The sequence below is a fragment of the Lissotriton helveticus genome, chromosome 2_2, assembly GCF_964261635.1.
Source record: "Lissotriton helveticus chromosome 2_2, aLisHel1.1, whole genome shotgun sequence".
Taxonomy (NCBI): domain Eukaryota; kingdom Metazoa; phylum Chordata; class Amphibia; order Caudata; family Salamandridae; genus Lissotriton; species Lissotriton helveticus.
The window spans coordinates 336,071,151-336,092,979 of NC_136060.1; the positions used below are offsets into that span (position 1 = coordinate 336,071,151).

General features: G+C 47.5%; 1 protein-coding gene across 1 annotated transcript in view; it reads left to right on the forward strand.

Annotated features, from left to right (window-relative positions):
• STK32B (serine/threonine kinase 32B) overlaps positions 1–21,829 on the forward strand; it is a 1,644,519-nt gene that overhangs the window by 945,640 nt on the left and 677,050 nt on the right. The window lies entirely within an intron of this gene.

Genomic DNA, 21,829 nt, shown 5'->3' on the forward strand with positions numbered 1-21,829 from the left:
TGGCGTCTTTCTGATACTTTCCTAGGTTATTAAAGCACTTTATTCTAGTCAGCCTCATGGAATGGCTTAGCCAGGTCTGCCTCCCAGGTGGTCCACATGTGGAGTCTTTAAGCTTATCTTCGTATTGTAGGAATGCCCTGTAGAACCGCTTTATCAATTTACCCCATGTGCTAGCTATGCAGAGTGTCTGGTATACTTAGTGCATGGATGGTGCCATTTGACAAGTATGGAAGAGAGCGGGAAACGATTGCCTAATACATTTGTAGGTGAGGATTGAGGAACCATCTGGGGTGAAGGAACTGTATAATCTCACCATTTACAAAAAGATCGCCATTTGTGGATAATAAAGCAGTTTGTCAGAGGTGCAGTTGCCCTGGTTGTAACGACCCATTGGTCTTTCTGGCTCTGGGGGAACATAGCGTTCCATGTCCAAGCCTCCAGTAACACAGTTTTCATCCAGAGGCCAAGACCTTGCCCACTCGAGGAACAGAAGGAGGTGGGACAGAGTGGTTAAGCGCTTTATTTTTGAAGATTTCCACCCACTCCCATGCTACCTCCGGTTGTGTGAAAAAGTCCACACGTCTACCATTTGAGATCCGAAATTTAGCAGGAGATAGAAGGGTGTATTTAATACAAATGTCTCACACCTTCTGTGAGACATTTTTTTTTTTAAACCTTTATTAGTAAGAAAAGGAATACAGTTACAGGCCTACAACCACTGGGGCCGGCAAGGCATATGCAATAACAGTAGCACAATAAGACACAGCTCATCAGCCGACAACCGAAGGCCCGGCAGCAAAGAAGCATGATATTATCCAAAGTTCGTGGCAATAAGAGGATATTTAAAAGGTTTCACATTTTATACAAAATAAACAACAAAAACTTAACCATAGAAAGAGTCGAGGCGGTACCTTGCAATGTAATGACTGTCTCATACGGCATGGGAAAAGGCGAACAATGAGCGGTTGTTGAATCAAAGGAGAGAGTGAGGACTAGGTAAGCTAGTCCGAATCCCCGTTATTATATGTCAAAAATCAAAAGAGGACTAGCTGAGTTACAGGAGAAAGGGACTCAAAGGAGTACGTGTGTCGGTAAACCAGTTGGTTTTTTCAAAAAGCCCTCACCCACCAACCTAGTTGGTGGCATGCTTCATCATCGGGTCCACCACAGTGACACCTAATGTGTCCCGGGTGTGCTTCAACGCCAGATTACTGCGGAGCTGGTATACTTGCTGAGTGTGCAGTGTAGTGAGTGAGAAGGTGAAAGTTAAAAAACCATACAGATGGTCCCAGTACCCGAGGGTAAAATAATACTTTAATTTACTGGGCCCCTGTTGGTTATTTAAAAGGCAGACGGACGTGTTGGAGTATGGATTATGACCTCCAGCGTCCTGTGTGGTCTACATGTTTCAGCCTGGCCTTTTTTGATTTGAAACAGGCTTTCCTCAGGACCAAGAGAGTATGTGTAAAAGTGTAAATTAAATAAATAAACTCAATTATAGTGATTGTGTTATTTTGACTATGTGTAGCACTCTCTAAGGTGCTGTATGGGTGAGAGGGGGATTCCCTCTCGCTTTGCTACACATAACATAAAGGGGACACAGACAGACGTACAGAGTAGAGTCATATTAGCATTATTTTGCAAGTTACGCATCATTCAGCCGTCTTATAAGGTGAGTGATCGAACTATGTTTGGCTAAAGTGTGGTCATGTCAATGACAGGACCTGTGTGGGTTTTATCTAGAGGCCGGTTGTAGTGGTGGGCTAGAGAGGCGAGTTTTTGCAATGTGAGGTACAGATAAGTAAAAGAACATTATCCTCACACAGGCTTTTTTCTGTACAAAGCTTCCTTGGGTCACCTGGCAGAGAAAAAGACCCTGAAAGAAGGTTGTAACAGTTTTGAGTTGTATCCGACCTGTAGGGAAAAAGATCTCAACAGCTTACCCCAGTGGTTGTTGTAGTGCGCAGTCCATTTACTCACGGAATTGCCGGTCTGGTTCCTCCTTGGACCTATCGTCCTTCTGCGGTGCCCGAAATGTGAAAGGAGGGCCTTGCCGGTCGTGTTTAAATAGCCTCGTTTATCTTCTCCACCTGTGTAAGTGTAGAGATAGAGGGAGGGGTGCAGTCGCGCAAAACGCTATGTCATTGCCGCCGGGCGCATGCGCAATGGTTTAGTGGTCCTCGCCGGGCGCATGCGCAGTGGTTTAGTAGTTCTTGCGCATGTGCGAAGTAGTGCTGGAGGCGCCCGTAGGTGTGCTCATGCGCGGGGTGGGAACAGAGGTTGTGATGTGGAAAACACCTCATTTAGATGACGCGTCTTGTTGCGCGTGTTGTAGGGGCAATCTGGCCCACTTATGAAGTGAAAGTTGGAGAGCATTCCCAATTGAGGGGTTAAAGTACAGTGAGCCATTAAAAATTGCACATTAATAAGCACAGAAGTGCAAAGTATGAACTGGGTGAGAGAGAAGAAGAAGGAACAGATTATTAGGATAATTCTCAGTTCAGGTTGTTAGTGAATTCCATGGTATGGAATCATTCAGGCCCCCAATATGTGTGGATAATCTATATATCCAGCGTTGTTCCTTTTGAAGGAGGTGCCTGTCATTATTTTCTGTTGTGTCGAATTGTTCTATGACAGTCCATGTGAAGTCATTGGGAGTGTGGTTATGAGACAAAAAATGGTCTGTTAATTTACTTATGTTTTTACCACATCGGATGGTGCTCCTGTGTTCTGTCATTCTGGTTTTTACCTTGCGGGTAGTCATCCCGACGTATCGCAATCCACATCTGCAAGTTATTAGGTATACCAGGTTGGAAGAGTTGCAATTGGTGAACTGACGTTGTGTCCATGTTTTACCTGGTTCTAGGTCCAGGGTTTTGGATGGAGATGTTAAATGGCATACACTGCAGTTGTTGCACGGTTGGTGTCCTGCAAGTTTTGGTAAGCCCCATATGTTAAGGATTGTGTTGTCTTTGGGAGCATTGTTAGGTCGGGGTCTTGTGTGGACTAGTGAGTCTTTGAGGTTTTTTGCTCTTTTGTAGGCAAACCTTGGTTTTTCCCAATTCCTAGTGCCTGAGTTTATAATCCTCCAGTTTCTGTTGATGATATTGGAGACCTGATTTGATACAGTGTTACATGTGGTAACACAGGTGAGGGTGGGTTCTTCAGGCGGTCTCGTGGTTGTCTCAAGCAGTGCCTCTCTATTTTGATTCCGCGCCCTTTTGCAGGTGGTTTTTAAAATCCTGGTAGGGTATCCTCTGTCTTCCAGTTTATGGATTAGGGCAGTTGATTGTTGTCTGAAGTCCTGGCTCTGACTGCAGTTGCGTCTGAGGCACAAGAACTGACCGTAAGGGAGGTTTTCCCTTAGGGGTCTAGGGTGGAAGCTATCAAACCTCAGGAGGGAATTTCTTGATGTGGGTTTATAAAAAGTTGTGGTTGTTAGACCATTCTGGTCCGATTTTATATTGAGGTCCAGGAAGGCCAGTTCAGATGGACTGCTGGTACTGGTGAATCTAAGGTAGTTGTCACGACTATTAATCCACCTGAGGAAATTATCCAAGGTCTCCTGATTCCCTTCCCAGATGATGAGGATGTCGTCGATGTAGCGACGCCATAATTTGATGTTAGTTGTGTAGGGGTTGGTGGGCGTTTGTACATGGGTCTTCTCAAAATGGGCCACGTAAAGGCCAGCTATGCTGGGAGCAAAAACACTCCCCATGCTGGTCCCATTGGTCTGTAAGTAAAGTTTTCCTTCATATTCGAAGTAATTGTCTTTTAGTGCAAGGGTCGCACATTCCATGATGAAGCTGCGGGGGGTCTGGTGATTCCAGGTGCTACCCATGAGGACCTCATGTAGTACTTCCAATGTGGCATCTTGTGGCAAGCTGGTGTATAAACTCTCAATGTCTAGTCCGACAAGGAGTTGTGTCGTTGGATCGAAGTTTGTTTCTTTGATCACATTGAGGAGATGTTTTGTGTCCTTTATATATGATGGTGTCTGTTGAACTAAGGGGTTTAAGAAGAAATCACAAAAGCGGGACAATGGCTCTAGGAGTGATTGGATTCCCGACACGATCGGTCTGCCCGGTGGAGGGGTGACCCCTTTGTGTATCTTGGGGACTGTGTAGAAATACGGGATTCTAGCATTTCTGGTGCATAGATAGTCAGCCTCTTGTTTGGAGATATGTTCTGCATCTCGGGCGTTCGTTATCAGAGTGTGGATTCTGTTGCGTAGCTCCTCGGTAGGGTCTTTTTTGAGACTCCTATAGTTCCTGGTGTCGCTCAGGAGTCTGCGGCATTCCTTGTCATAGTCCGTTTTGTCCATGAGGACAATACCACCACCTTTATCCGCAGGTTTGATGACAAGCGATGGGTTATTCTGTAGGCGTTTGATCGTTTCGCGTTCCTGGTGGGACAGGTTGTTAAAGGTGTCCTTCTCTTGTATTTTTTCTACCTCCGTGTATACCACCTGTTCGAAAGCAGCAATCTCTACTGGGATGCTGGCAGGTGGTGGGACGAAGTTGGATTTTAGTCTAAGACCTGTTTCGTTGGGGATCTCCTCTTGATTGTTGTCGGTCTCCTCTTTCTTTTCAAAGAAAGCCTTCAGCTTTAATTTCCTGAAGAACTCCGCTAGCTCAGCATGTAATTTGAAATTGTCGCGTCTGGTTGTGGGAACGAAGGAGAGGCCTTTGTTCAGAACTTCTGTTTCCTCATTGGTTAGTTGTGTGCTGGAGATGTTGAAGACTAGTTGGTTGGTTGTTCTAGGGGGTGCTACTTGCTCGGCCCCGTCTGTTCTTTGGATTTGTTCCTCGTGTTGGAGCTCACTGGGTCCGCCTCTGGTGCCCAGTGGACCTGTGGTGCATTCCTTCTCTTTCCGCAATTTCTTCGGCCCTGTGATAAAAAAGGGTATCTTTGGTTTTGATTTCCTTGGAAGAAGGGCATGTGCCCTGGTGCATATAATGGTGGGAACCCATAATATGGGGGTGGCATCGGTCCAAATTGTGGTGGCCCGAAGTTGTGGTTCTGTTGTGGTCCCTGCCACGGTCGTTGCCAGTGTTGTCCTCGTCGTCCTCTACCTCTAGATTGGTTTGATCCAGTACTGGAATTACTCGAGACAGAGCTGTTGTCACCGGAGTTGTCAGAGTCTTTTTTGGAGGGAGTGTAGTCATCGTCCGCGTAGGGGTAGGTCTTCGTAAAGCTGAATTTCTTCAGGTCCTTTTCGAAGTTCTTGACTTTTGTCTGGGTTAGGTATTCTTTGTAGTCCGCCATTTCGCGATTCTGGTCCTCTAATTTCTTTTTGAACCCAGTAAGAGTGGTTTTAAAGTGGGTCTCTGTTGCTTGTATTTCGATCATGATTGCATCTGACAGGCGTTTGGCGGTTTTTATGATCAGGATGAGCCAGTCCCTGGTGCAGTGCCAGGCGATCTGGGCCCAATCCTTTCTGAAAGTTGCATCATCCAGGAAAATTCTAGGAGCGTTGGTGACTATGAGACCTTTTGGGGCAGTGTTAGTGCGGAGGTATTGTGCTAGGATTACGCCATGTAGGATGGTTCGTATTCTGTTCCTTTTCTTCTCAGTCAATGTATCCCAGTCGGTTGTTTGTGCTATTGTCGTGGAGATGTTGAAGTCTGCTAGGAGGGATGGGTCGGATAGAATTTCACTGACATCATCCTCAGTGAAAGTGAGGCCGATATTTTCTGCCATTTTTGTCGTTGGAGGTGGAGCTCTCGCAGCTGTGCGCTGCCTAATATTGTTGAATCAAAGGAGAGAGTGAGGACTAGGTAAGCTAGTCCGAATCCCCGTTATTATATGTCAAAAATCAAAAGAGGACTAGCTGAGTTACAGGAGAAAGGGACTCAAAGGAGTACGTGTGTCGGTAAACCAGTTGTTTTTTTCAAAAAGCCCTCACCCACCAACCTAGTTGGTGGCATGCTTCATCATCGGGCCCACCACAGTGACACCTAATGTGTCCTGGGTGTGCTTCAACGCCAGATTACTGCAGAGCTGGTATACTTGCTGAGTGTGCAGTGTAGTGAGTGAGAAGGTGAAAGTTAAAAAACCATACAGATGGTCCCAGTACCCGAGGGTAAAATAATACTTTAATTTACTGGGCCCCTGTTGGTTATTTAAAAGGCAGACGGACGTGTTGGAGTATGGATTATGACCTCCAGCGTCCCGTGTGGTCTACATGTTTCAGCCTGGCCTTTTTTAATTTGAAACAGGCTTTCCTCAGGACCAAGTGAGTATGTGTAAAAGTGTAAATTAAATAAATAAACTAAATTATAGTGATTGTGTTATTTTGACTATGTGTAGCACTCTCTTAGGTGCTGTATGGGTGAGAGGGGGATTCCCTCTCGCTTTGCTACACATAACATAAAGGGGACACAGACAGACGTACAGAGTAGAGTCATATTAGCATTATTTTGCAAGTTACGCATCATTCAGCCGTCTTATAAGGTGAGTGATCGAACTATGTTTGGCTAAAGTGTGGTCATGTCAATGACAGGACCTGTGTGGGTTTTATCTAGAAGCCGGTTGTAGTGGTGGGCTAGAGAGGCGAGTTTTTGCAATGTGAGGTACAGATAAGTAAAAGAACATTATCCTCACACAGGCTTTTTTCTGTACAAAGCTTCCTTGGGTCACCTGGCAGAGAAAAAGACCCTGAAAGAAGGTTGTAACAGTTTTGAGTTGTATCCGACCTGTAGGGAAAAAGATCTCAACAGCTGAGTATGGTTATGAGACAAAAAATGGTCTGTTAATTTACTTATGTTTTTACCACATCGGATGGTGCTCCTGTGTTCTGTCATTCTGGTTTTTACCTTGCGGGTAGTCATCCCGACGTATCGCGGAAAGAGAAGGAATGCACCACAGGTCCACTGGGCACCAGAGGCGGACCCAGTGAGCTCCAACACGAGGAACAAATCCAAAGAACAGACGGGGCCGAGCAAGTAGCACCCCCTAGAACAACCAACCAACTAGTCTTCAACATCTCCAGCACACAACTAACCAATGAGGAAACAGAAGTTCTGAACAAAGGCCTCTCCTTCGTTCCCACAACCAGACTGGACAATTTCAAATTACATGCTGAGCTAGCGGAGTTCTTCAGGAAATTAAAGCTGAAGGCTTTCTTTGAAAAGAAAGAGGAGACCGACAACAATCAAGAGGAGATCCCCAACGAAACGGGTCTTAGACTAAAATCCAACTTCGTCCAACCACCTGCCAGCATCCCAGTAGAGATTGCTGCTTTCGAACAGGCGGTATACACGGAGGTAGAAAAAATACAAGAGAAGGACACCTTTAACAACCTGTCCCACCAGGAATGCGAAACGATCAAACGCCTACAGAATAACCCATCGCTTGTCATCAAACCTGCGGATAAAGGTGGGGGTATTGTCCTCATGGACAAAACGGACTATGACAAGGAATGCCGCAGACTCCTGAGCGACACCAGGAACTATAGGAGTCTCAAAAAAGACCCTACCGAGGAGCTACGCAACATAATCCACACTCTGGTAACGAACGCCCGAGATGCAGAACATATCTCCAAACAAGAGGCTGACTATCTATGCACCAGAAATGCTAGAATCCCGTATTTCTACACAGTCCCCAAGATACACAAAGGGGTCACCCCTCCACCGGGCAGACCGATCGTGTCGGGAATCCAATCACTCCTAGAGCCATTGTCCCGCTTTTGTGATTTCTTCTTAAACCCCTTAGTTCAACAGACACCATCATATATAAAGGACACAAAACATCTCCTCAATGTGATCAAAGAAACAAACTTCGATCCAACGACTCAACTCCTTGTCGGACTAGACATTGAGAGTTTATACACCAGCTTGCCACAAGATGCCACATTGGAAGTACTACATGAGGTCCTCATGGGTAGCACCTGGAATCACCAGACCCCCCGCAGCTTCATCATGGAATGTGTGACCCTTGCACTAAAAGACAATTACTTCGAATATGAAGGAAAACTTTACTTACAGACCAATGGGACCAGCATGGGGAGTGTTTTTGCTCCCAGCATAGCTGGCCTTTACGTGGCCCATTTTGAGAAGACCCATGTACAAACGCCCACCAACCCCTACACAACTAACATCAAATTATGGCGTCGCTACATCGACTACATCCTCATCATCTGGGAAGGGAATCAGGAGACCTTGGATAATTTCCTCATGTGGATTAATAGTCGTGGCAACTACCTTAGATTCACCAGTACCAGCAGTCCATCTGAACTGGCCTTCCTGGACCTCAATATAAAATCGGACCAGAATGGTCTAACAACCACAACTTTTTATAAACCCACATCAAGAAATTCCCTCCTGAGGTTTGATAGCTTCAACCCTAGACCCCTAAGGGAAAACCTCCCTTACGGTCAGTTCTTGCGCCTCAGACGCAACTGCAGGCAGATCCAAGACTTCAGACAACAATCAACTGCCCTAATCCATAAACTGGAAGACAGAGGATACCCTACCAGGATTTTAAAAACCACCTGCAAAAGGGCGCGGAATCAAAATAGAGAGGCACTGCTTGAGACAACCACGAGACCGCCTGAAGAACCCACCCTCACCTGTGTTACCACATATAACACTGTATCAAATCAGGTCTCCAATATCATCAACAGAAACTGGAGGATTATAAACTCAGGCACTAGGAATTGGGAAAAACCAAGGTTTGCCTACAAAAGAGCAAAAAACCTCAAAGACTCACTAGTCCACACAAGACCCCGACCTAACAATGCTCCCAAAGACAACACAATCCTTAACATATGGGGCTTACCAAAACTTGCAGGACACCAACCGTGCAACAACTGCAGTGTATGCCATTTAACATCTCCATCCAAAACCCTGGACCTAGAACCAGGTAAAACATGGACACAACGTCAGTTCACCAATTGCAACTCTTCCAACCTGGTATACCTAATAACTTGCAGATGTGGATTGCGATACGTCGGGATGACTACCCGCAAGGTAAAAACCAGAATGACAGAACACAGGAGCACCATCCGATGTGGTAAAAACATAAGTAAATTAACAGACCATTTTTTGTCTCATAACCACACTCCCAATGACTTCACATGGACTGTCATAGAACAATTCGACACAACAGAAAATAATGACAGGCACCTCCTTCAAAAGGAACAACGCTGGATATATAGATTATCCACACATATTGGGGGCCTGAATGATTCCATACCATGGAATTCACTAACAACCTGAACTGAGAATTATCCTAATAATCTGTTCCTTCTTCTTCTCTCTCACCCAGTTCATACTTTGCACTTCTGTGCTTATTAATGTGCAATTTTTAATGGCTCACTGTACTTTAACCCCTCAATTGGGAATGCTCTCCAACTTTCACTTCATAAGTGGGCCAGATTGCCCCTACAACACGCGCAACAAGACGCGTCATCTAAATGAGGTGTTTTCCACATCACAACCTCTGTTCCCACCCCGCGCATGAGCACACCTACGGGCGCCTCCAGCACTACTTCGCACATGCGCAAGAACTACTAAACCACTGCGCATGCGCCCGGCGAGGACCACTAAACCATTGCGCATGCGCCCGGCGGCAATGACATAGCGTTTTGCGCGACTGCACCCCTCCCTCTATCTCTACACTTACACAGGTGGAGAAGATAAACGAGGCTATTTAAACACGATCGGCAAGGCCCTCCTTTCACATTTCGGGCACCGCAGAAGGACGATAGGTCCAAGGAGGAACCAGACCGGCAATTCCGTGAGTAAATGGACTGCGCACTACAACAACCACTGGGGTAAGCTGTTGAGATCTTTTTCCCTACAGGTCGGATACAACTCAAAACTGTTACAACCTTCTTTCAGGGTCTTTTTCTCTGCCAGGTGACCCAAGGAAGCTTTGTACAGAAAAAAGCCTGTGTGAGGATAATGTTCTTTTACTTATCTGTACCTCACATTGCAAAAACTCGCCTCTCTAGCCTACCACTACAACCGGCCTCTAGATAAAACCCACACAGGTCCTGTCATTGACATGACCACACTTTAGCCAAACATAGTTCGATCACTCACCTTATAAGACGGCTGAATGATGCGTAACTTGCAAAATAATGCTAATATGACTCTACTCTGTACGTCTGTCTGTGTCCCCTTTATGTTATGTGTAGCAAAGCGAGAGGGAATCCCCCTCTCACCCATACAGCACCTTAGAGAGTGCTACACATAGTCAAAATAACACAATCACTATAATTTAGTTTATTTATTTAATTTACACTTTTACACATACTCACTTGGTCCTGAGGAAAGCCTGTTTCAAATTAAAAAAGGCCAGGCTGAAACATGTAGACCACACAGGACGCTGGAGGTCATAATCCATACTCCAACACGTCCGTCTGCCTTTTAAATAACCAACAGGGGCCCAGTAAATTAAAGTATTATTTTACCCTCGGGTACTGGGACCATCTGTATGGTTTTTTAACTTTCACCTTCTCACTCACTACACTGCACACTCAGCAAGTATACCAGCTCCGCAATAATCTGGCGTTGAAGCACACCCGGGACACATTAGGTGTCACTGTGGTGGGCCCGATGATGAAGCATGCCACCAACTAGGTTGGTGGGTGAGGGCTTTTTGAAAAAACCAACTGGTTTACCGACACACGTACTCCTTTGAGTCCCTTTCTCCTGTAACTCAGGTAGTCCTCTTTTGATTTTTGAACAATGAGCGGTGTTATGAAAAAGGAGAGATCCTGAGAGAAGGGGGGGACAGAGAGCAAGAAACATATCGGGCATTGTGTGAACTTGGGAAACCGAAACGTACAGTCAAGGAGATCGAGGAGTGTCGGGAGCTTCAATAAGTGGGGGAGCGCATATCTCTCCTCGGTATGAATTCCATTGACCCCATATCCTACCCCATTTCTTGGGCCTACCACGGGAAACATATACAATTTTTTCTCTAAACATGCACCAGTCCATGTTTTCTTCCCAGGTGAGAACTGATGGTGCCCTCTGAGATCCCCACAATTGAGCGATGTCCCTTTTCGCAACCATGTTGCCCAGCGTGACCCATTGAGTCTGAGCAACAGTGCAGTCATTCGGCTCCCAGATGTTCAACAAACAGCGTCTGGCCTCAGGCAATAACTCAACGCCCGTCACCTCACCCATCACCGCATGCACTTGAGTCCAAAAAATCACTACCTCCGGACATTCCCATATGATGTGGAGGGAGGTAGCAAGCATACCACAGCCACGCCTACACAGCCCATCCACAGAATAACCCATATGCATCAATCGTGGACCCGTGACATAGACTCGGTGCAGAATCTTCAGCTGTACCAGTCGGAGACGCGCCTGAATCGCGACCTCTTTAGGAGAGGATGTCGCGGTCTGCCAGTCTTCATCGTCCAACTCCAGCCCATCGCCAGTCCAAGCACATCGAAGCTGAATAAGAAGGTCCGAACGATCATTGATGAGTTTTTTATAGATAAGAGAGATAGTGCTGTCAGGAACGTATCCGTCTAGCACTCTGTCCTCCAGGGGAGAATACTCCGGGATCGTAGAGCCGGCTGGGAAAACCGATTCAAGGGCGTGACGGACCTGGAGATATCGGAAATATTCCTTATCATTCAAGTTATACTCCTGTTTCAATTCATCAAAGGTCTTAACTCCATTTTTGGCCCAGAGGTCGCCCACTTTACTGATGCCAATAAGGTCCCATCTATCGAAACCCTTCGACGTCCATAGTTCACCCAACCAATAGGGTGGGTCGCTCTAGTCAGCCTACCCGTCCACCCCGTAGCCGTAGTCGCACTACCCCACACTCGCACCGCCACTCCAGTGGGACCCGTCAGGTTCTTCCTGGCGGCTCTAGAATAGAGCGCTCTGTTATAATCGCCCCCGGGCAGTTGCCACCTATCCATCTCAAATGCGGGATTCAGAACTGGACAGTACATGGCATGGTTAACAGCGCTCAACTGAGATGCCCAGTAGTATCTTTTAATATCAGGCAATGCTATACCACCGTCGTACCAGGGCAAAGTCAACTTTGCCAATGCAATGCGGGGCCGCCCGCCCCACACAAGTCTCCTCTGGAGGCCCTCAATTTCACGCAAATAACTGGCCGGCACCAGATCAAGCGAGTTTTGGACGGCATACAGGAAACGGGGAAGAGACATCATCTTGAACAGGGCCGCTCTTCCCAAGGGAGACAAAGGCAAACTACACCACGCCGCAACGTCTGACCGAAGCCGGGCAAGCGGGGGTAATAAATTCCGCTCATAGCGTACTACGGGGTCCAATGAAATATAGATCCCCAAGTATTTAAAGCCACCTCTAGAAACAGGTATCGGGCAAGCGCGGGGCAGAGAGGGTGAGTCTCCAGTGAGTGGGAAAATACAGGACTTGGCCCAGTTGATTACTAAACGGGAGTTCCTTCCGAATGAACTCAAAATGTCGAAGAGGACTCCTAGTGACTTACGGGGGGAGGTCAGGTACAATAATATGTCGTCGGCATATAGTGATATGCGATCTTCGAAGTCCGGGGACCATCGAATACCCTTGAGGGAGGGCTCCCAGCAGAGCCACGCAGCAAGGGGTTCAAGGGCAAGCGCAAATAGAAGCGGTGACAAAGGGCACCCCTGCCTCGTGCCGCGTCCGAGAACAAAGGGTTCCGAGGCCCTGCCGTTGACCACCACCTGAGCCAGCGGCTGCTCATACAGAAGCCTGACCCACTCAATGAACTTCGGGCCAAAACCAAATTTAGCAAGAGCAGCCCACAGATATGGCCACTCCACCGTGTCGAAGGCCATCGAGGCATCAAGAGAAACCAGGATGGCCGGCTCATTAAGAGACCCCGCCCTCGCCAAGACACCGTGAAGACGGCCAAGATTGAGCGCGGTATTCCGATGGGGAATAAAACCAGACTGGTCCGGGTGTATCAAATCACTAATCATCGTGATCAACCTGGTTTGCCAAGAGCTTTGCCAGGATATTGGGTTCCACATTCAAAAGCGATATCGGCCGATACGATGAACAGTGTTCGCGGGGTTTGCCATCTTTATGGATGACCGCAATGGACGCCAGTCTTTGATCCCGGGGAAGGGACCCAAGGTCTCGCGATGCCGAGAACATTGGACAAAGATACGGCGCCATTTTGTCAGGGCATAGCTTGAACAGTTCGACTGGTATACCGTTCGGACCGGAGGCCTTCCCCGAGCAAAGGGAGCGGATGGCGAGCGCAACCTCATCAGTGGAAAAGTCCGCCTCCATAAGCAGCCTGTCCGATTCTGAGAGAGTAGGCAACGCGAGATCACGAAGCAACAAATGCGAGTCCTCCTCCGGTCTGTTCGAGACCGGCGCGTAAACGTTCCGAAAATGCTGGGCAAAAACCTTGACTATCTCGACGGGTCCACCACTCGCGTTCCGTCCACTTTCTCAACCACAGGCACCACCCGATTGAATCTATCACGTTTGTCTAGCCAAGCAATCAACTTTCCCGCTTTATCACCCACATCATACAAACGCCCCTGCTGCACACGATTCGTTGCCTTGGCCTCGTCAGTCACCAAAGCCCTATATTCAGACTGTTTAAGAGCCAAAAAGTGCAGTTGCTCAGGTGTAGCCCCAGACTCCAACTGGTCCTCCAACCCAGTAATTTCAGTTTTCAAGCCCACCACCTCCTCATTTTTGCTCCTTCTCTCGCTAGCAATCAAGGACAGAGTCTGACCACGAATCACAGTTTTATAAGCCTCCCATAAGGAGACCGGGGAGGACACCGACCCCTCATTCTCAGCAAAGTAGAAGTCCATACACTTGACCACCTCCGATCTAATTTTGGGGTTGTGAAAGTGCCATGGATTGATCGGGGCAATCCGACCCCCGGCCCCCAGCTGTGCATCAATAGTGAGCCAGAGCGGGGAGTGGTCGGAGACCCCCCTAGCTAAATGCTTGATTTCCCTTACAGAGACCATCTGCTCCGCCGGTACAAGTATATAATTGAGTCTCGAGAGACTCCCATGAGCTCCCGAGTAAAAGGTGTACTGGAGCTGTCCAGGGTGCAGTTGTCTCCAACAATCCGCCAGACCAAACGTGTCTAAACATTTCCCCAGCCATAACTGCGATGCGGGAAGGAGTCTGGGGGGGCTACGATCCTTCTCCCCATTAACCACGGAATTAAAATTGCCACCCACTACCAATAAGCCGTCAGGAAGCCCCAGAACCACCCCACCCAAATCAGTGAATGTGGTGGACTGTAGACCAGGCGGAACATACACAGACAATATGGAGATAGACTTCCTCTCCCACCTTCCCGTAATAGCCGCGTAGCGGCCCCTGTCATCCAACACCATGCCATCTATCTCCAGGGGGAGGGAGTTCTTAACCAGGATGCCCGCCCCCCTCGACCCAGTGGTAAAGCCGGAATGGGCCACCAATCGGTAACCCCGTCTATTCAGTGCCTGGCACGTATTACCTACTAAGTGTGTCTCCTGGGGCAAAACTACATCTGGGGAGCATCGCTTCAAATATTGCATTACTATCCCCCGTTTTATCCTATCACCAAGACCGTTGACGTTCCAGCTCAACACCCTCAGCCCCTTACCCCCCATCCCGGAAGTAAACATTCTGCCCCCCCGCCCGAAACAGGCACATAGCAGCAAATATGGAACAAAGCGCAGCCTCGATACAAACAAGAAAGAAAAGTCCCCCCCACCACCCCCAGTGAACCCTCAAAACACAAACCCCCCACCCTGCACCCCTGCGGTAGACCGAAGAGCCACCCCAACTTGCAGTGTGCCTGTCGCCCCATTAAACTAACCTACAAGAAGAGAGAAAAAGTCCCCAGAGGAGGAAGAGTCCCGATTCCCCCCACCCCCGGGTATCCATACTGTAAGAACATAACAGTCACAGAGCCACTGTCGTGAAGACAGGCACGCCGACGTAGACTCCCTACTCCTGTTCTTCCAAGCCGCCCTCGGCGCCCCTCGAGTTCTCCGGGCTGTCATGGCGCGTCGACAAAGTGTCTAACCAGTCACTGGCCACCTCAGGGCGGTCGAAAAAGAGCGCACGTTCTTCATGTTCAATCCTCAGGCGGGCCGGGAAAAGCATAGCGTATTTCAGTCCCATGTCCCTGAGTCACCTTTTCACTCCCGTAAAGCCCATCCGTTGTTTCTGCACCGCCTGAGTAAAGTCCGGGTAAAAACTGATCGACACATTCTCAAATTTGGTGGGGCCATTTGTACGTGAGGCTTGCAGGATGGCGTCCCTGTCCCGGAAATTAAAAATCCTGGCTATTATGGGTCTCGTAGTGGCTCCCAGCTTAGGCTTCCCACCAGGGACTCGATGAGCCCGCTCCACAGCGAAAAGTTTACTAAGGCCCTTTGGTGCCAGGTGGTTCAAGACGAGGTCTTCCACCAGGACATCTGTGGATAAGTCAGTGGAGTTCTCCGGAACACCCACGATGCGGACGTTGTTGCGTCTGGCCAGGCTCTCGAAATCTTCCAGCCGACGGGCAAACAGGTCACTGGTCGTCCGGAGATTGCGGACTGTGGTCTGGAGATCCGAGACATCCGTGGTCAGACTCGCAGTCTTGATATCAAGGGACTTGACCCGTTCATTGGTTTTTCCCAAGTCCGCCCTGATGAGGTTGACCTCAATCGCCACCGTGTCTATCTTAGCTGCCAAGGTTTCATACTGCTGGCCCATGGTAGTCCGAACACTTGCAATGGCGCCCATAACGTCCTTCAAAGTTGGCTCCTCAGCTTCAGGAGCACCATCACCAGTTTCCTCGAGGGCCCCACTCGATCCGCCTGGGGAGCCCTTCGGACGAGTAAAGCAATCAATAGTCTGGGATTGGGCAACCCCTCCTCGGGATGGGCCTCTGGTGGTGTGCTTCTCGACAACCGCCCTGCCCGCCATGATGGGCGACGAGCTCTGACGGAACCTCTGGGATCTGGTCAGAATGATTACCGTCGTGGCAAGCCTGTAAAGGCGAGAGGGCAAGGATCCAACGCCGGCTGAGGGTTGGCAGCAGAAGCAGAGCTGGCGCGCCGATCGGCAGCAAGTCGCCGTCCACAATGACCAAAAGCGAAACCGAAAGTACCACAGGGGGAGCGGACGTGTCGCACCAGCCGTTGTTATTCAATTGCCACCTGGGTACCTCGGGGACTCAAGTCCCCGGATGGCCTTCGATGTAGGCCACAAGGTTCAAAGTGCAGTAAGTCCGGTTCCCGGCGGCCAATTCGATTTCCGGAAAGAATATGGGCATCAGCAGGGCATCAATGATAAGTACCCGTCGTCCAAATCAGGATTATTTACAGGATAGGTGCGGGAGGCGGAAAGGGTCTCGGGAGCCCTCTGCTCACGCGTCCATCTTGGAAGCGCGCGAAGCTCCTCCCCTTCTGTGAGACATTTGATGTATCCGCATTGGCCAAACAGACTCAAACACTTCCTAAGTACCAAACAAATACCTCCTATGAGTCGCCAGTAAAGAGAAGCAGAAGATAAGCTTCAGTGCCGAAGTCCACAGTAAAATATGATCCCGTACCAATAGTCACCCACCGGCCTTAACAAGCCCATCCACATTAGTGTTACTGGTGGCCTGGGTCTCTGGTTCCCTTATTAGTCAGCAACAAATGTGGTGGAGGGGAGAGGATACTGGGGCTGCAACTGCCACTGGGACCTACGTGTTGACTGGAGTGAAGCTTGCTCAAACATCCGACAGCAGGCAAGACAGCCACCAATATGGATTGGGTCATGGGGACGTCCCTCTAGTTCATGTGGCCAATATCTGAGGCGCCCACACCAGTGCAGGTCCCCACCAAACAACAGACCTAGGCGGCAGTAGCAGGGTTGGATGCAGCTAGCAGGCGAACATCACAGGGTGAAGGCACCAAAACCACAGGGAGGGCCCAGCAGGCCAGCGAGGTCCTGGGGTCCAGAGAGTCATCTCCCCTTGACACAGCATCAACCCAGCCAGGTCAAGGCCCCCACCATCTAAAAGCTGCAGGCAATGGGAGCAGGACGGGCTGTAGCTTGTGGGTGGGCACTGGCGGTGCTGAAGCCTCGAGGTGAGGCCCAACAGTCCAGCTAAGTCCAGGGCTCGAAGAGGCATCCCTTCTCAGCTTTTGGAGATATTCTGCACATGGAAGCAAGAACAGCTATTACTTTCATCAGACTAACGAAGATGTCTTTGGCTACAATACCAAATCCCTACCATTCCAAAGATATACTTACTCTCTATACCCCTGGGAACTGCGTAAGGTAGAAAGGTGGCTGCAAGTGAGGAATAACCAGGAGTCCAAGGTACAGACCATCAAAATTAACTAGGACCCCAGAGATAATTACAGGAGTGATTGTCGCTCTCTCCTTTAACATGAGCACCAGCCGATCATAAGCAGTCTCTCATATACCAAAATATGAGGGTGCAACATAAGAAAAAGAACAAATAATCCAGCTGGGTCATGATCAGGCTCACACACTGAAAGCAGAGTCACATTTTTAAATGTGGACGGAATGGAGGCACGTAAGATTACTAAAGTGGAGCTGGTTATAAAGTTCAAATGCTCCTCTCCTTGGAGTGGTCCCAAATCCAATCAGTAACTGTGTGAGCAAAAAGCAGGCTACTAGCTAACTACTAAAAGTTATATAGGCCAAAAGTAGGAAGTCGGAAATCACATTAAGAAGGACAGAGAAACAGCCACTCTCACAACCTGTGAAAGCTACGTAAGCTACTTGTAGGCTCCCATCCATGAAGAAAGGTGAGAGGAAAGAGCAAACAGCGAGGCGGCAGGTAGAACCGCCTGGAAATGCTCTCACGGTGTAAAGAGACTCTGAATCTTCAGAGTATAGAATACCAGCAGTAGCGAGGCAGCTCCCACTGTAGGCTGATGCTCAACTCGAGCGAGAGGTCTCCGATCCCACGGAGCGCAGTCAAAATTCTCTGGACTGCAAACGGTTCGCAGATATCCTCTTGTGGACTCTGGTATTAATCCAGAAGTCTGCCTCCTTAGCAAGCTTCATGGTGTCAGTGAGCTTACTATCGATAGGGTGTTGGTGCAGATCTCCAAACCAAAGACAACAAATTTGCTCCCTTGCAAACATATTGTATAGCTCCTGATAATATTTCACTTTACTGCCCTTTTCCCAAACATCCGGTGTCTTGCAAAAGGTGTCTACACAATCCACCCAGGACTTCTGGGCCAGCTTCTGGTTGTCCCTAAACGTCTGCCTGCTCTTCTCAGGAGTGAGGCTATATTTTTTGACAGAGGTGTCCTTCATGGTAGGATACCTCATCCATATTAAGGGCCAGTAGGGCATGCCTCCCATGTTTAGGGATGTGCTTCGAGAGGCTAGCCCCCCAATCTTCCTCATGGATCCTAGGCATCTATAAAACCACTGCATAAGCTTCAAATATCTTGCCTATGTCATCCTTCACAACAAAGTCAGGCACCAGACCTTTGGGAATATGGACACTCTTGTCTACAGAGGACAATGCAGGTACATTGCCACCATTAGTGATGGACCCTGCCTTTCTGGCCTTGCTATCCAGGCCAAACCAATCCAGGAGCATAAGGTAAGCGGACAGACCTTGGTTTTTATCTCCTGTCCAATATATCAATAACTGTACATTTGTTTAGTATATTCAATGAACACAATTTGACAGAAAGAGTAAAGTATAGCAAAGTTAGATCAGCTGATCTTTAGGCTGCTCTTCTATAATGTTCTTGATTGTCCTATATGAGAGACACTTTATCTTATGGCTTCTCAAATAAAGAAACCACGGCAACCTTTCATCAGGACCTACACTCTGCAATACATAAGACTTATTTTAACTTAAGTCTAATTCTTGCTCACACCGAATCTGAAGTGCCATGCTAGAATTCCATAACAATGATGAACTTGCGATGATTAGGTCATTGCGTTTTTCACTTGTGAACATGCAGCTCACTGAGTCATCTTCCCAGCTCTTACAACATGTGCGAGACAGCTGTGTGATAGCATCTCTGATTAAACTATGTTGAAGGTAAAGATACGGGCCAATACTCCCAGATATGTATAAAAAAACACAAATCAAATTTGCATGCAAATTTCAAATAATAATTATTTTAGTAGAGGATTGCTCGTAAAGTTGACACACTTACACCAAACATAGTTTCATGCCCTACTACTTGTCTTCATAGAGTGAAAAATAATTTTTAGGCCGAGACTAGAATAATTGCTGGAAAGCTACTTGCAGAAAAGCATATGAAGGAATATTATTGATGAATGAGAGGCAAAAGCCCTTACACAGCTTGTGCCTTTCCCGTTAAGCATGAGTTATGTCTGATTTATTTCTTGTACTGTAATAAAAGGTACGAATAGCTGGCAGGCTGGCACATTAGAAGCAAACTACTTCACTGAAAGCAAACTATGGCAAAAAATACCTCCCTACTTATATTTTACGACAAAGCAATGAACCCTCAACGCACCAGTCGACTTAATTAATATTGAATTTATAAACCTGTAAATTATTGCAATGTACCTTTGATACACGTCATTTAAAACATTAAAGCCTTTTTTCAAGGCTGGCCATATTTTGTATATGATGACAGTTTTTTTTGCGCATAATATTTTGGCTCTAAAGTCTTTTTGCATATTACTTCACTAAACTTATGCTTCTTTGTATCAAGCAGCCCCAGTGGAGATGTGACTGTCAGCAGACACATGGACATTAAGGTTTCTTTCCTATATTGCCCACTGATTACCATTCAGTAAAAAGCCTTACATGCTTGCATGTAAACATGGTAATATGAATGTCCTGTGTTTGAAGGCAGCATTTTTATTATCTTTTAGACAATCCACTTCTAGAACTTCTGGTAACGCAACTGTTGATGTAAATTTACGCAACAATACATGTGTATTCAAAAATGTGATAGTGTCCCTGTTGTTGAAGTCTCCAGAGATGATCTCTCCATCAACCCCGAGTAAGAAATGTATAGTCAGGCAGGCCTTGCGACTTAGGCCCAAGGCTACTGAATGGCGGATCACAGGTGGGAGTGACACATAACCAGCCAAACAAACACGCAAAGAGGAAAAACCCAGATTAGTTCCACAGATAGTCAGCACATAAAGTTGAGAACACTCAGCCAATCAGACCACAACACACACAGTACACACAGTGATCCTGTGCTCCCCATATTGGACATTTGGATGCTTCACCCACTGGCCCTCATTGTGTCCACGCAAGGTCTAGACCCACCTGCAATCACCATTAGGTGACCTGATTTATAACCCCATGAGTAGGCCTGCATTCTCTAAAATAAGATCTAAATTGTTTTACGATGCTCCAAAGACTGAATATAAATGTACTCAGAACTAATGTATGTTGAGACAGACCTCAGACCCGTTTCTGTGGTTGTTTCCCGGCCAAAGCGTTTAATTAAACCAACTGTTCCTATTTTGTCGAACGCCTCTTGTCTTTTGTTTTTTCAAGCTAAATTCCTATTCCAAAAACATTACAACATAAAATAGAGCAGACCACCTGGAGGACTGTACAACTCAATTAGGGCTTCTGATAAATTGTGTCTGAAATGAATCACAAAATATCATAGTAAAAATAAGCTGTAATAGCTATTATTTTATGTTACTTTATTTTTGTATAGCGCAAATCACCACTGGTCTCTAAGCGCTTTGAAGAAAGGAACACAACAAATAATCACTGATGATCCGCCTGCTGCCATGCTGACCATTTAGATTGAGGCTGTTGCCTTTTTAAACAAGTAGGTCTTCAAGGCCTTCCTAAAGGGGAGTAACACCGGTTCCCCTTGTAAAGTTTCCGGCAGCTCATGCCAGATTTGAGGAAGGAGGACCGACAAAGCTCTACCACCCTTGGATTTAAGTTTAAATCTTGATGGGGCAAGCTTGCAGGCCTTGAAGGAGCGCAAGGCCCTGCCTGGGGTGTACCTAACCAGCCGATCTTTAATGTATTTAGGAGCATTCCCATAAATAGCTTTGTGGGCTATGCAAAGGCACTTGAATTGTACTCTATGTTCAATGGGCAGCCAATGCAGTTTATGTAAAAGGGGGGTAGCTCGTGTTCTCCTCGGGAGGGAGAAGTTGAGCCTGGCTGCATCATTCTGAACTACCTGCAGTTTCCTGAGAAGTTTCCGAGTGAGGCCAAGGTAGAGAGCATTGCCATAGTCCAGCCGAGAAATAACTGTGGCGGACACGATGGATTGTAGTGCAGGGACAGAGAGAATGGGAACAAGTTTCCTCAGTTGCCTAAGTAGGCCTATACAGGTGCCTACCACTGCGGAGACTTGAGGGGCCATGGACAGGTCTGAATCAATTTTCAGCCTTAGGCTTTTTACTACTCTCCCTGGGGTTGGTACCTCCCCCGATTCGGGGGGCCAAAAAAGCTCACACCAGGGGCTGTTTTGAGTTGCGATGATAAGCACCTCGGTTTTATCCGGGTTAACCTTCAGGAAGTTATTTGCCATCCAGTTAACCGTAAATCTCAGAAGATTTTTTACCAGGTCTTGGGCGTGGCTGGTGTTGTCAAGTTGGACCAGCAATTGAGTGTCATCCGCATAATTAAAAACTTGGCAGTTTCTTCGTGTTAGCTCTTCCACTAAGGGCTGCAAATAGATATTAAATAAAAGGGGGGATAATGCAGAGCCCTGGGGCACACCACACGTTACTAGGCTGGCCGATGATAGTTGATCTCCCATTTGCACTCTCTGGGTCCTACTGGTTAAAAAGGAGGTTAACCATTAAATGCTTGCCCCTTTATCTCCAGATTCGACACATGGTTCAGCAGGATGGAGTGGCTGACCGTGTCGAATGCTGCTGACAGATCTAAGAGAATCAGGGCGCAT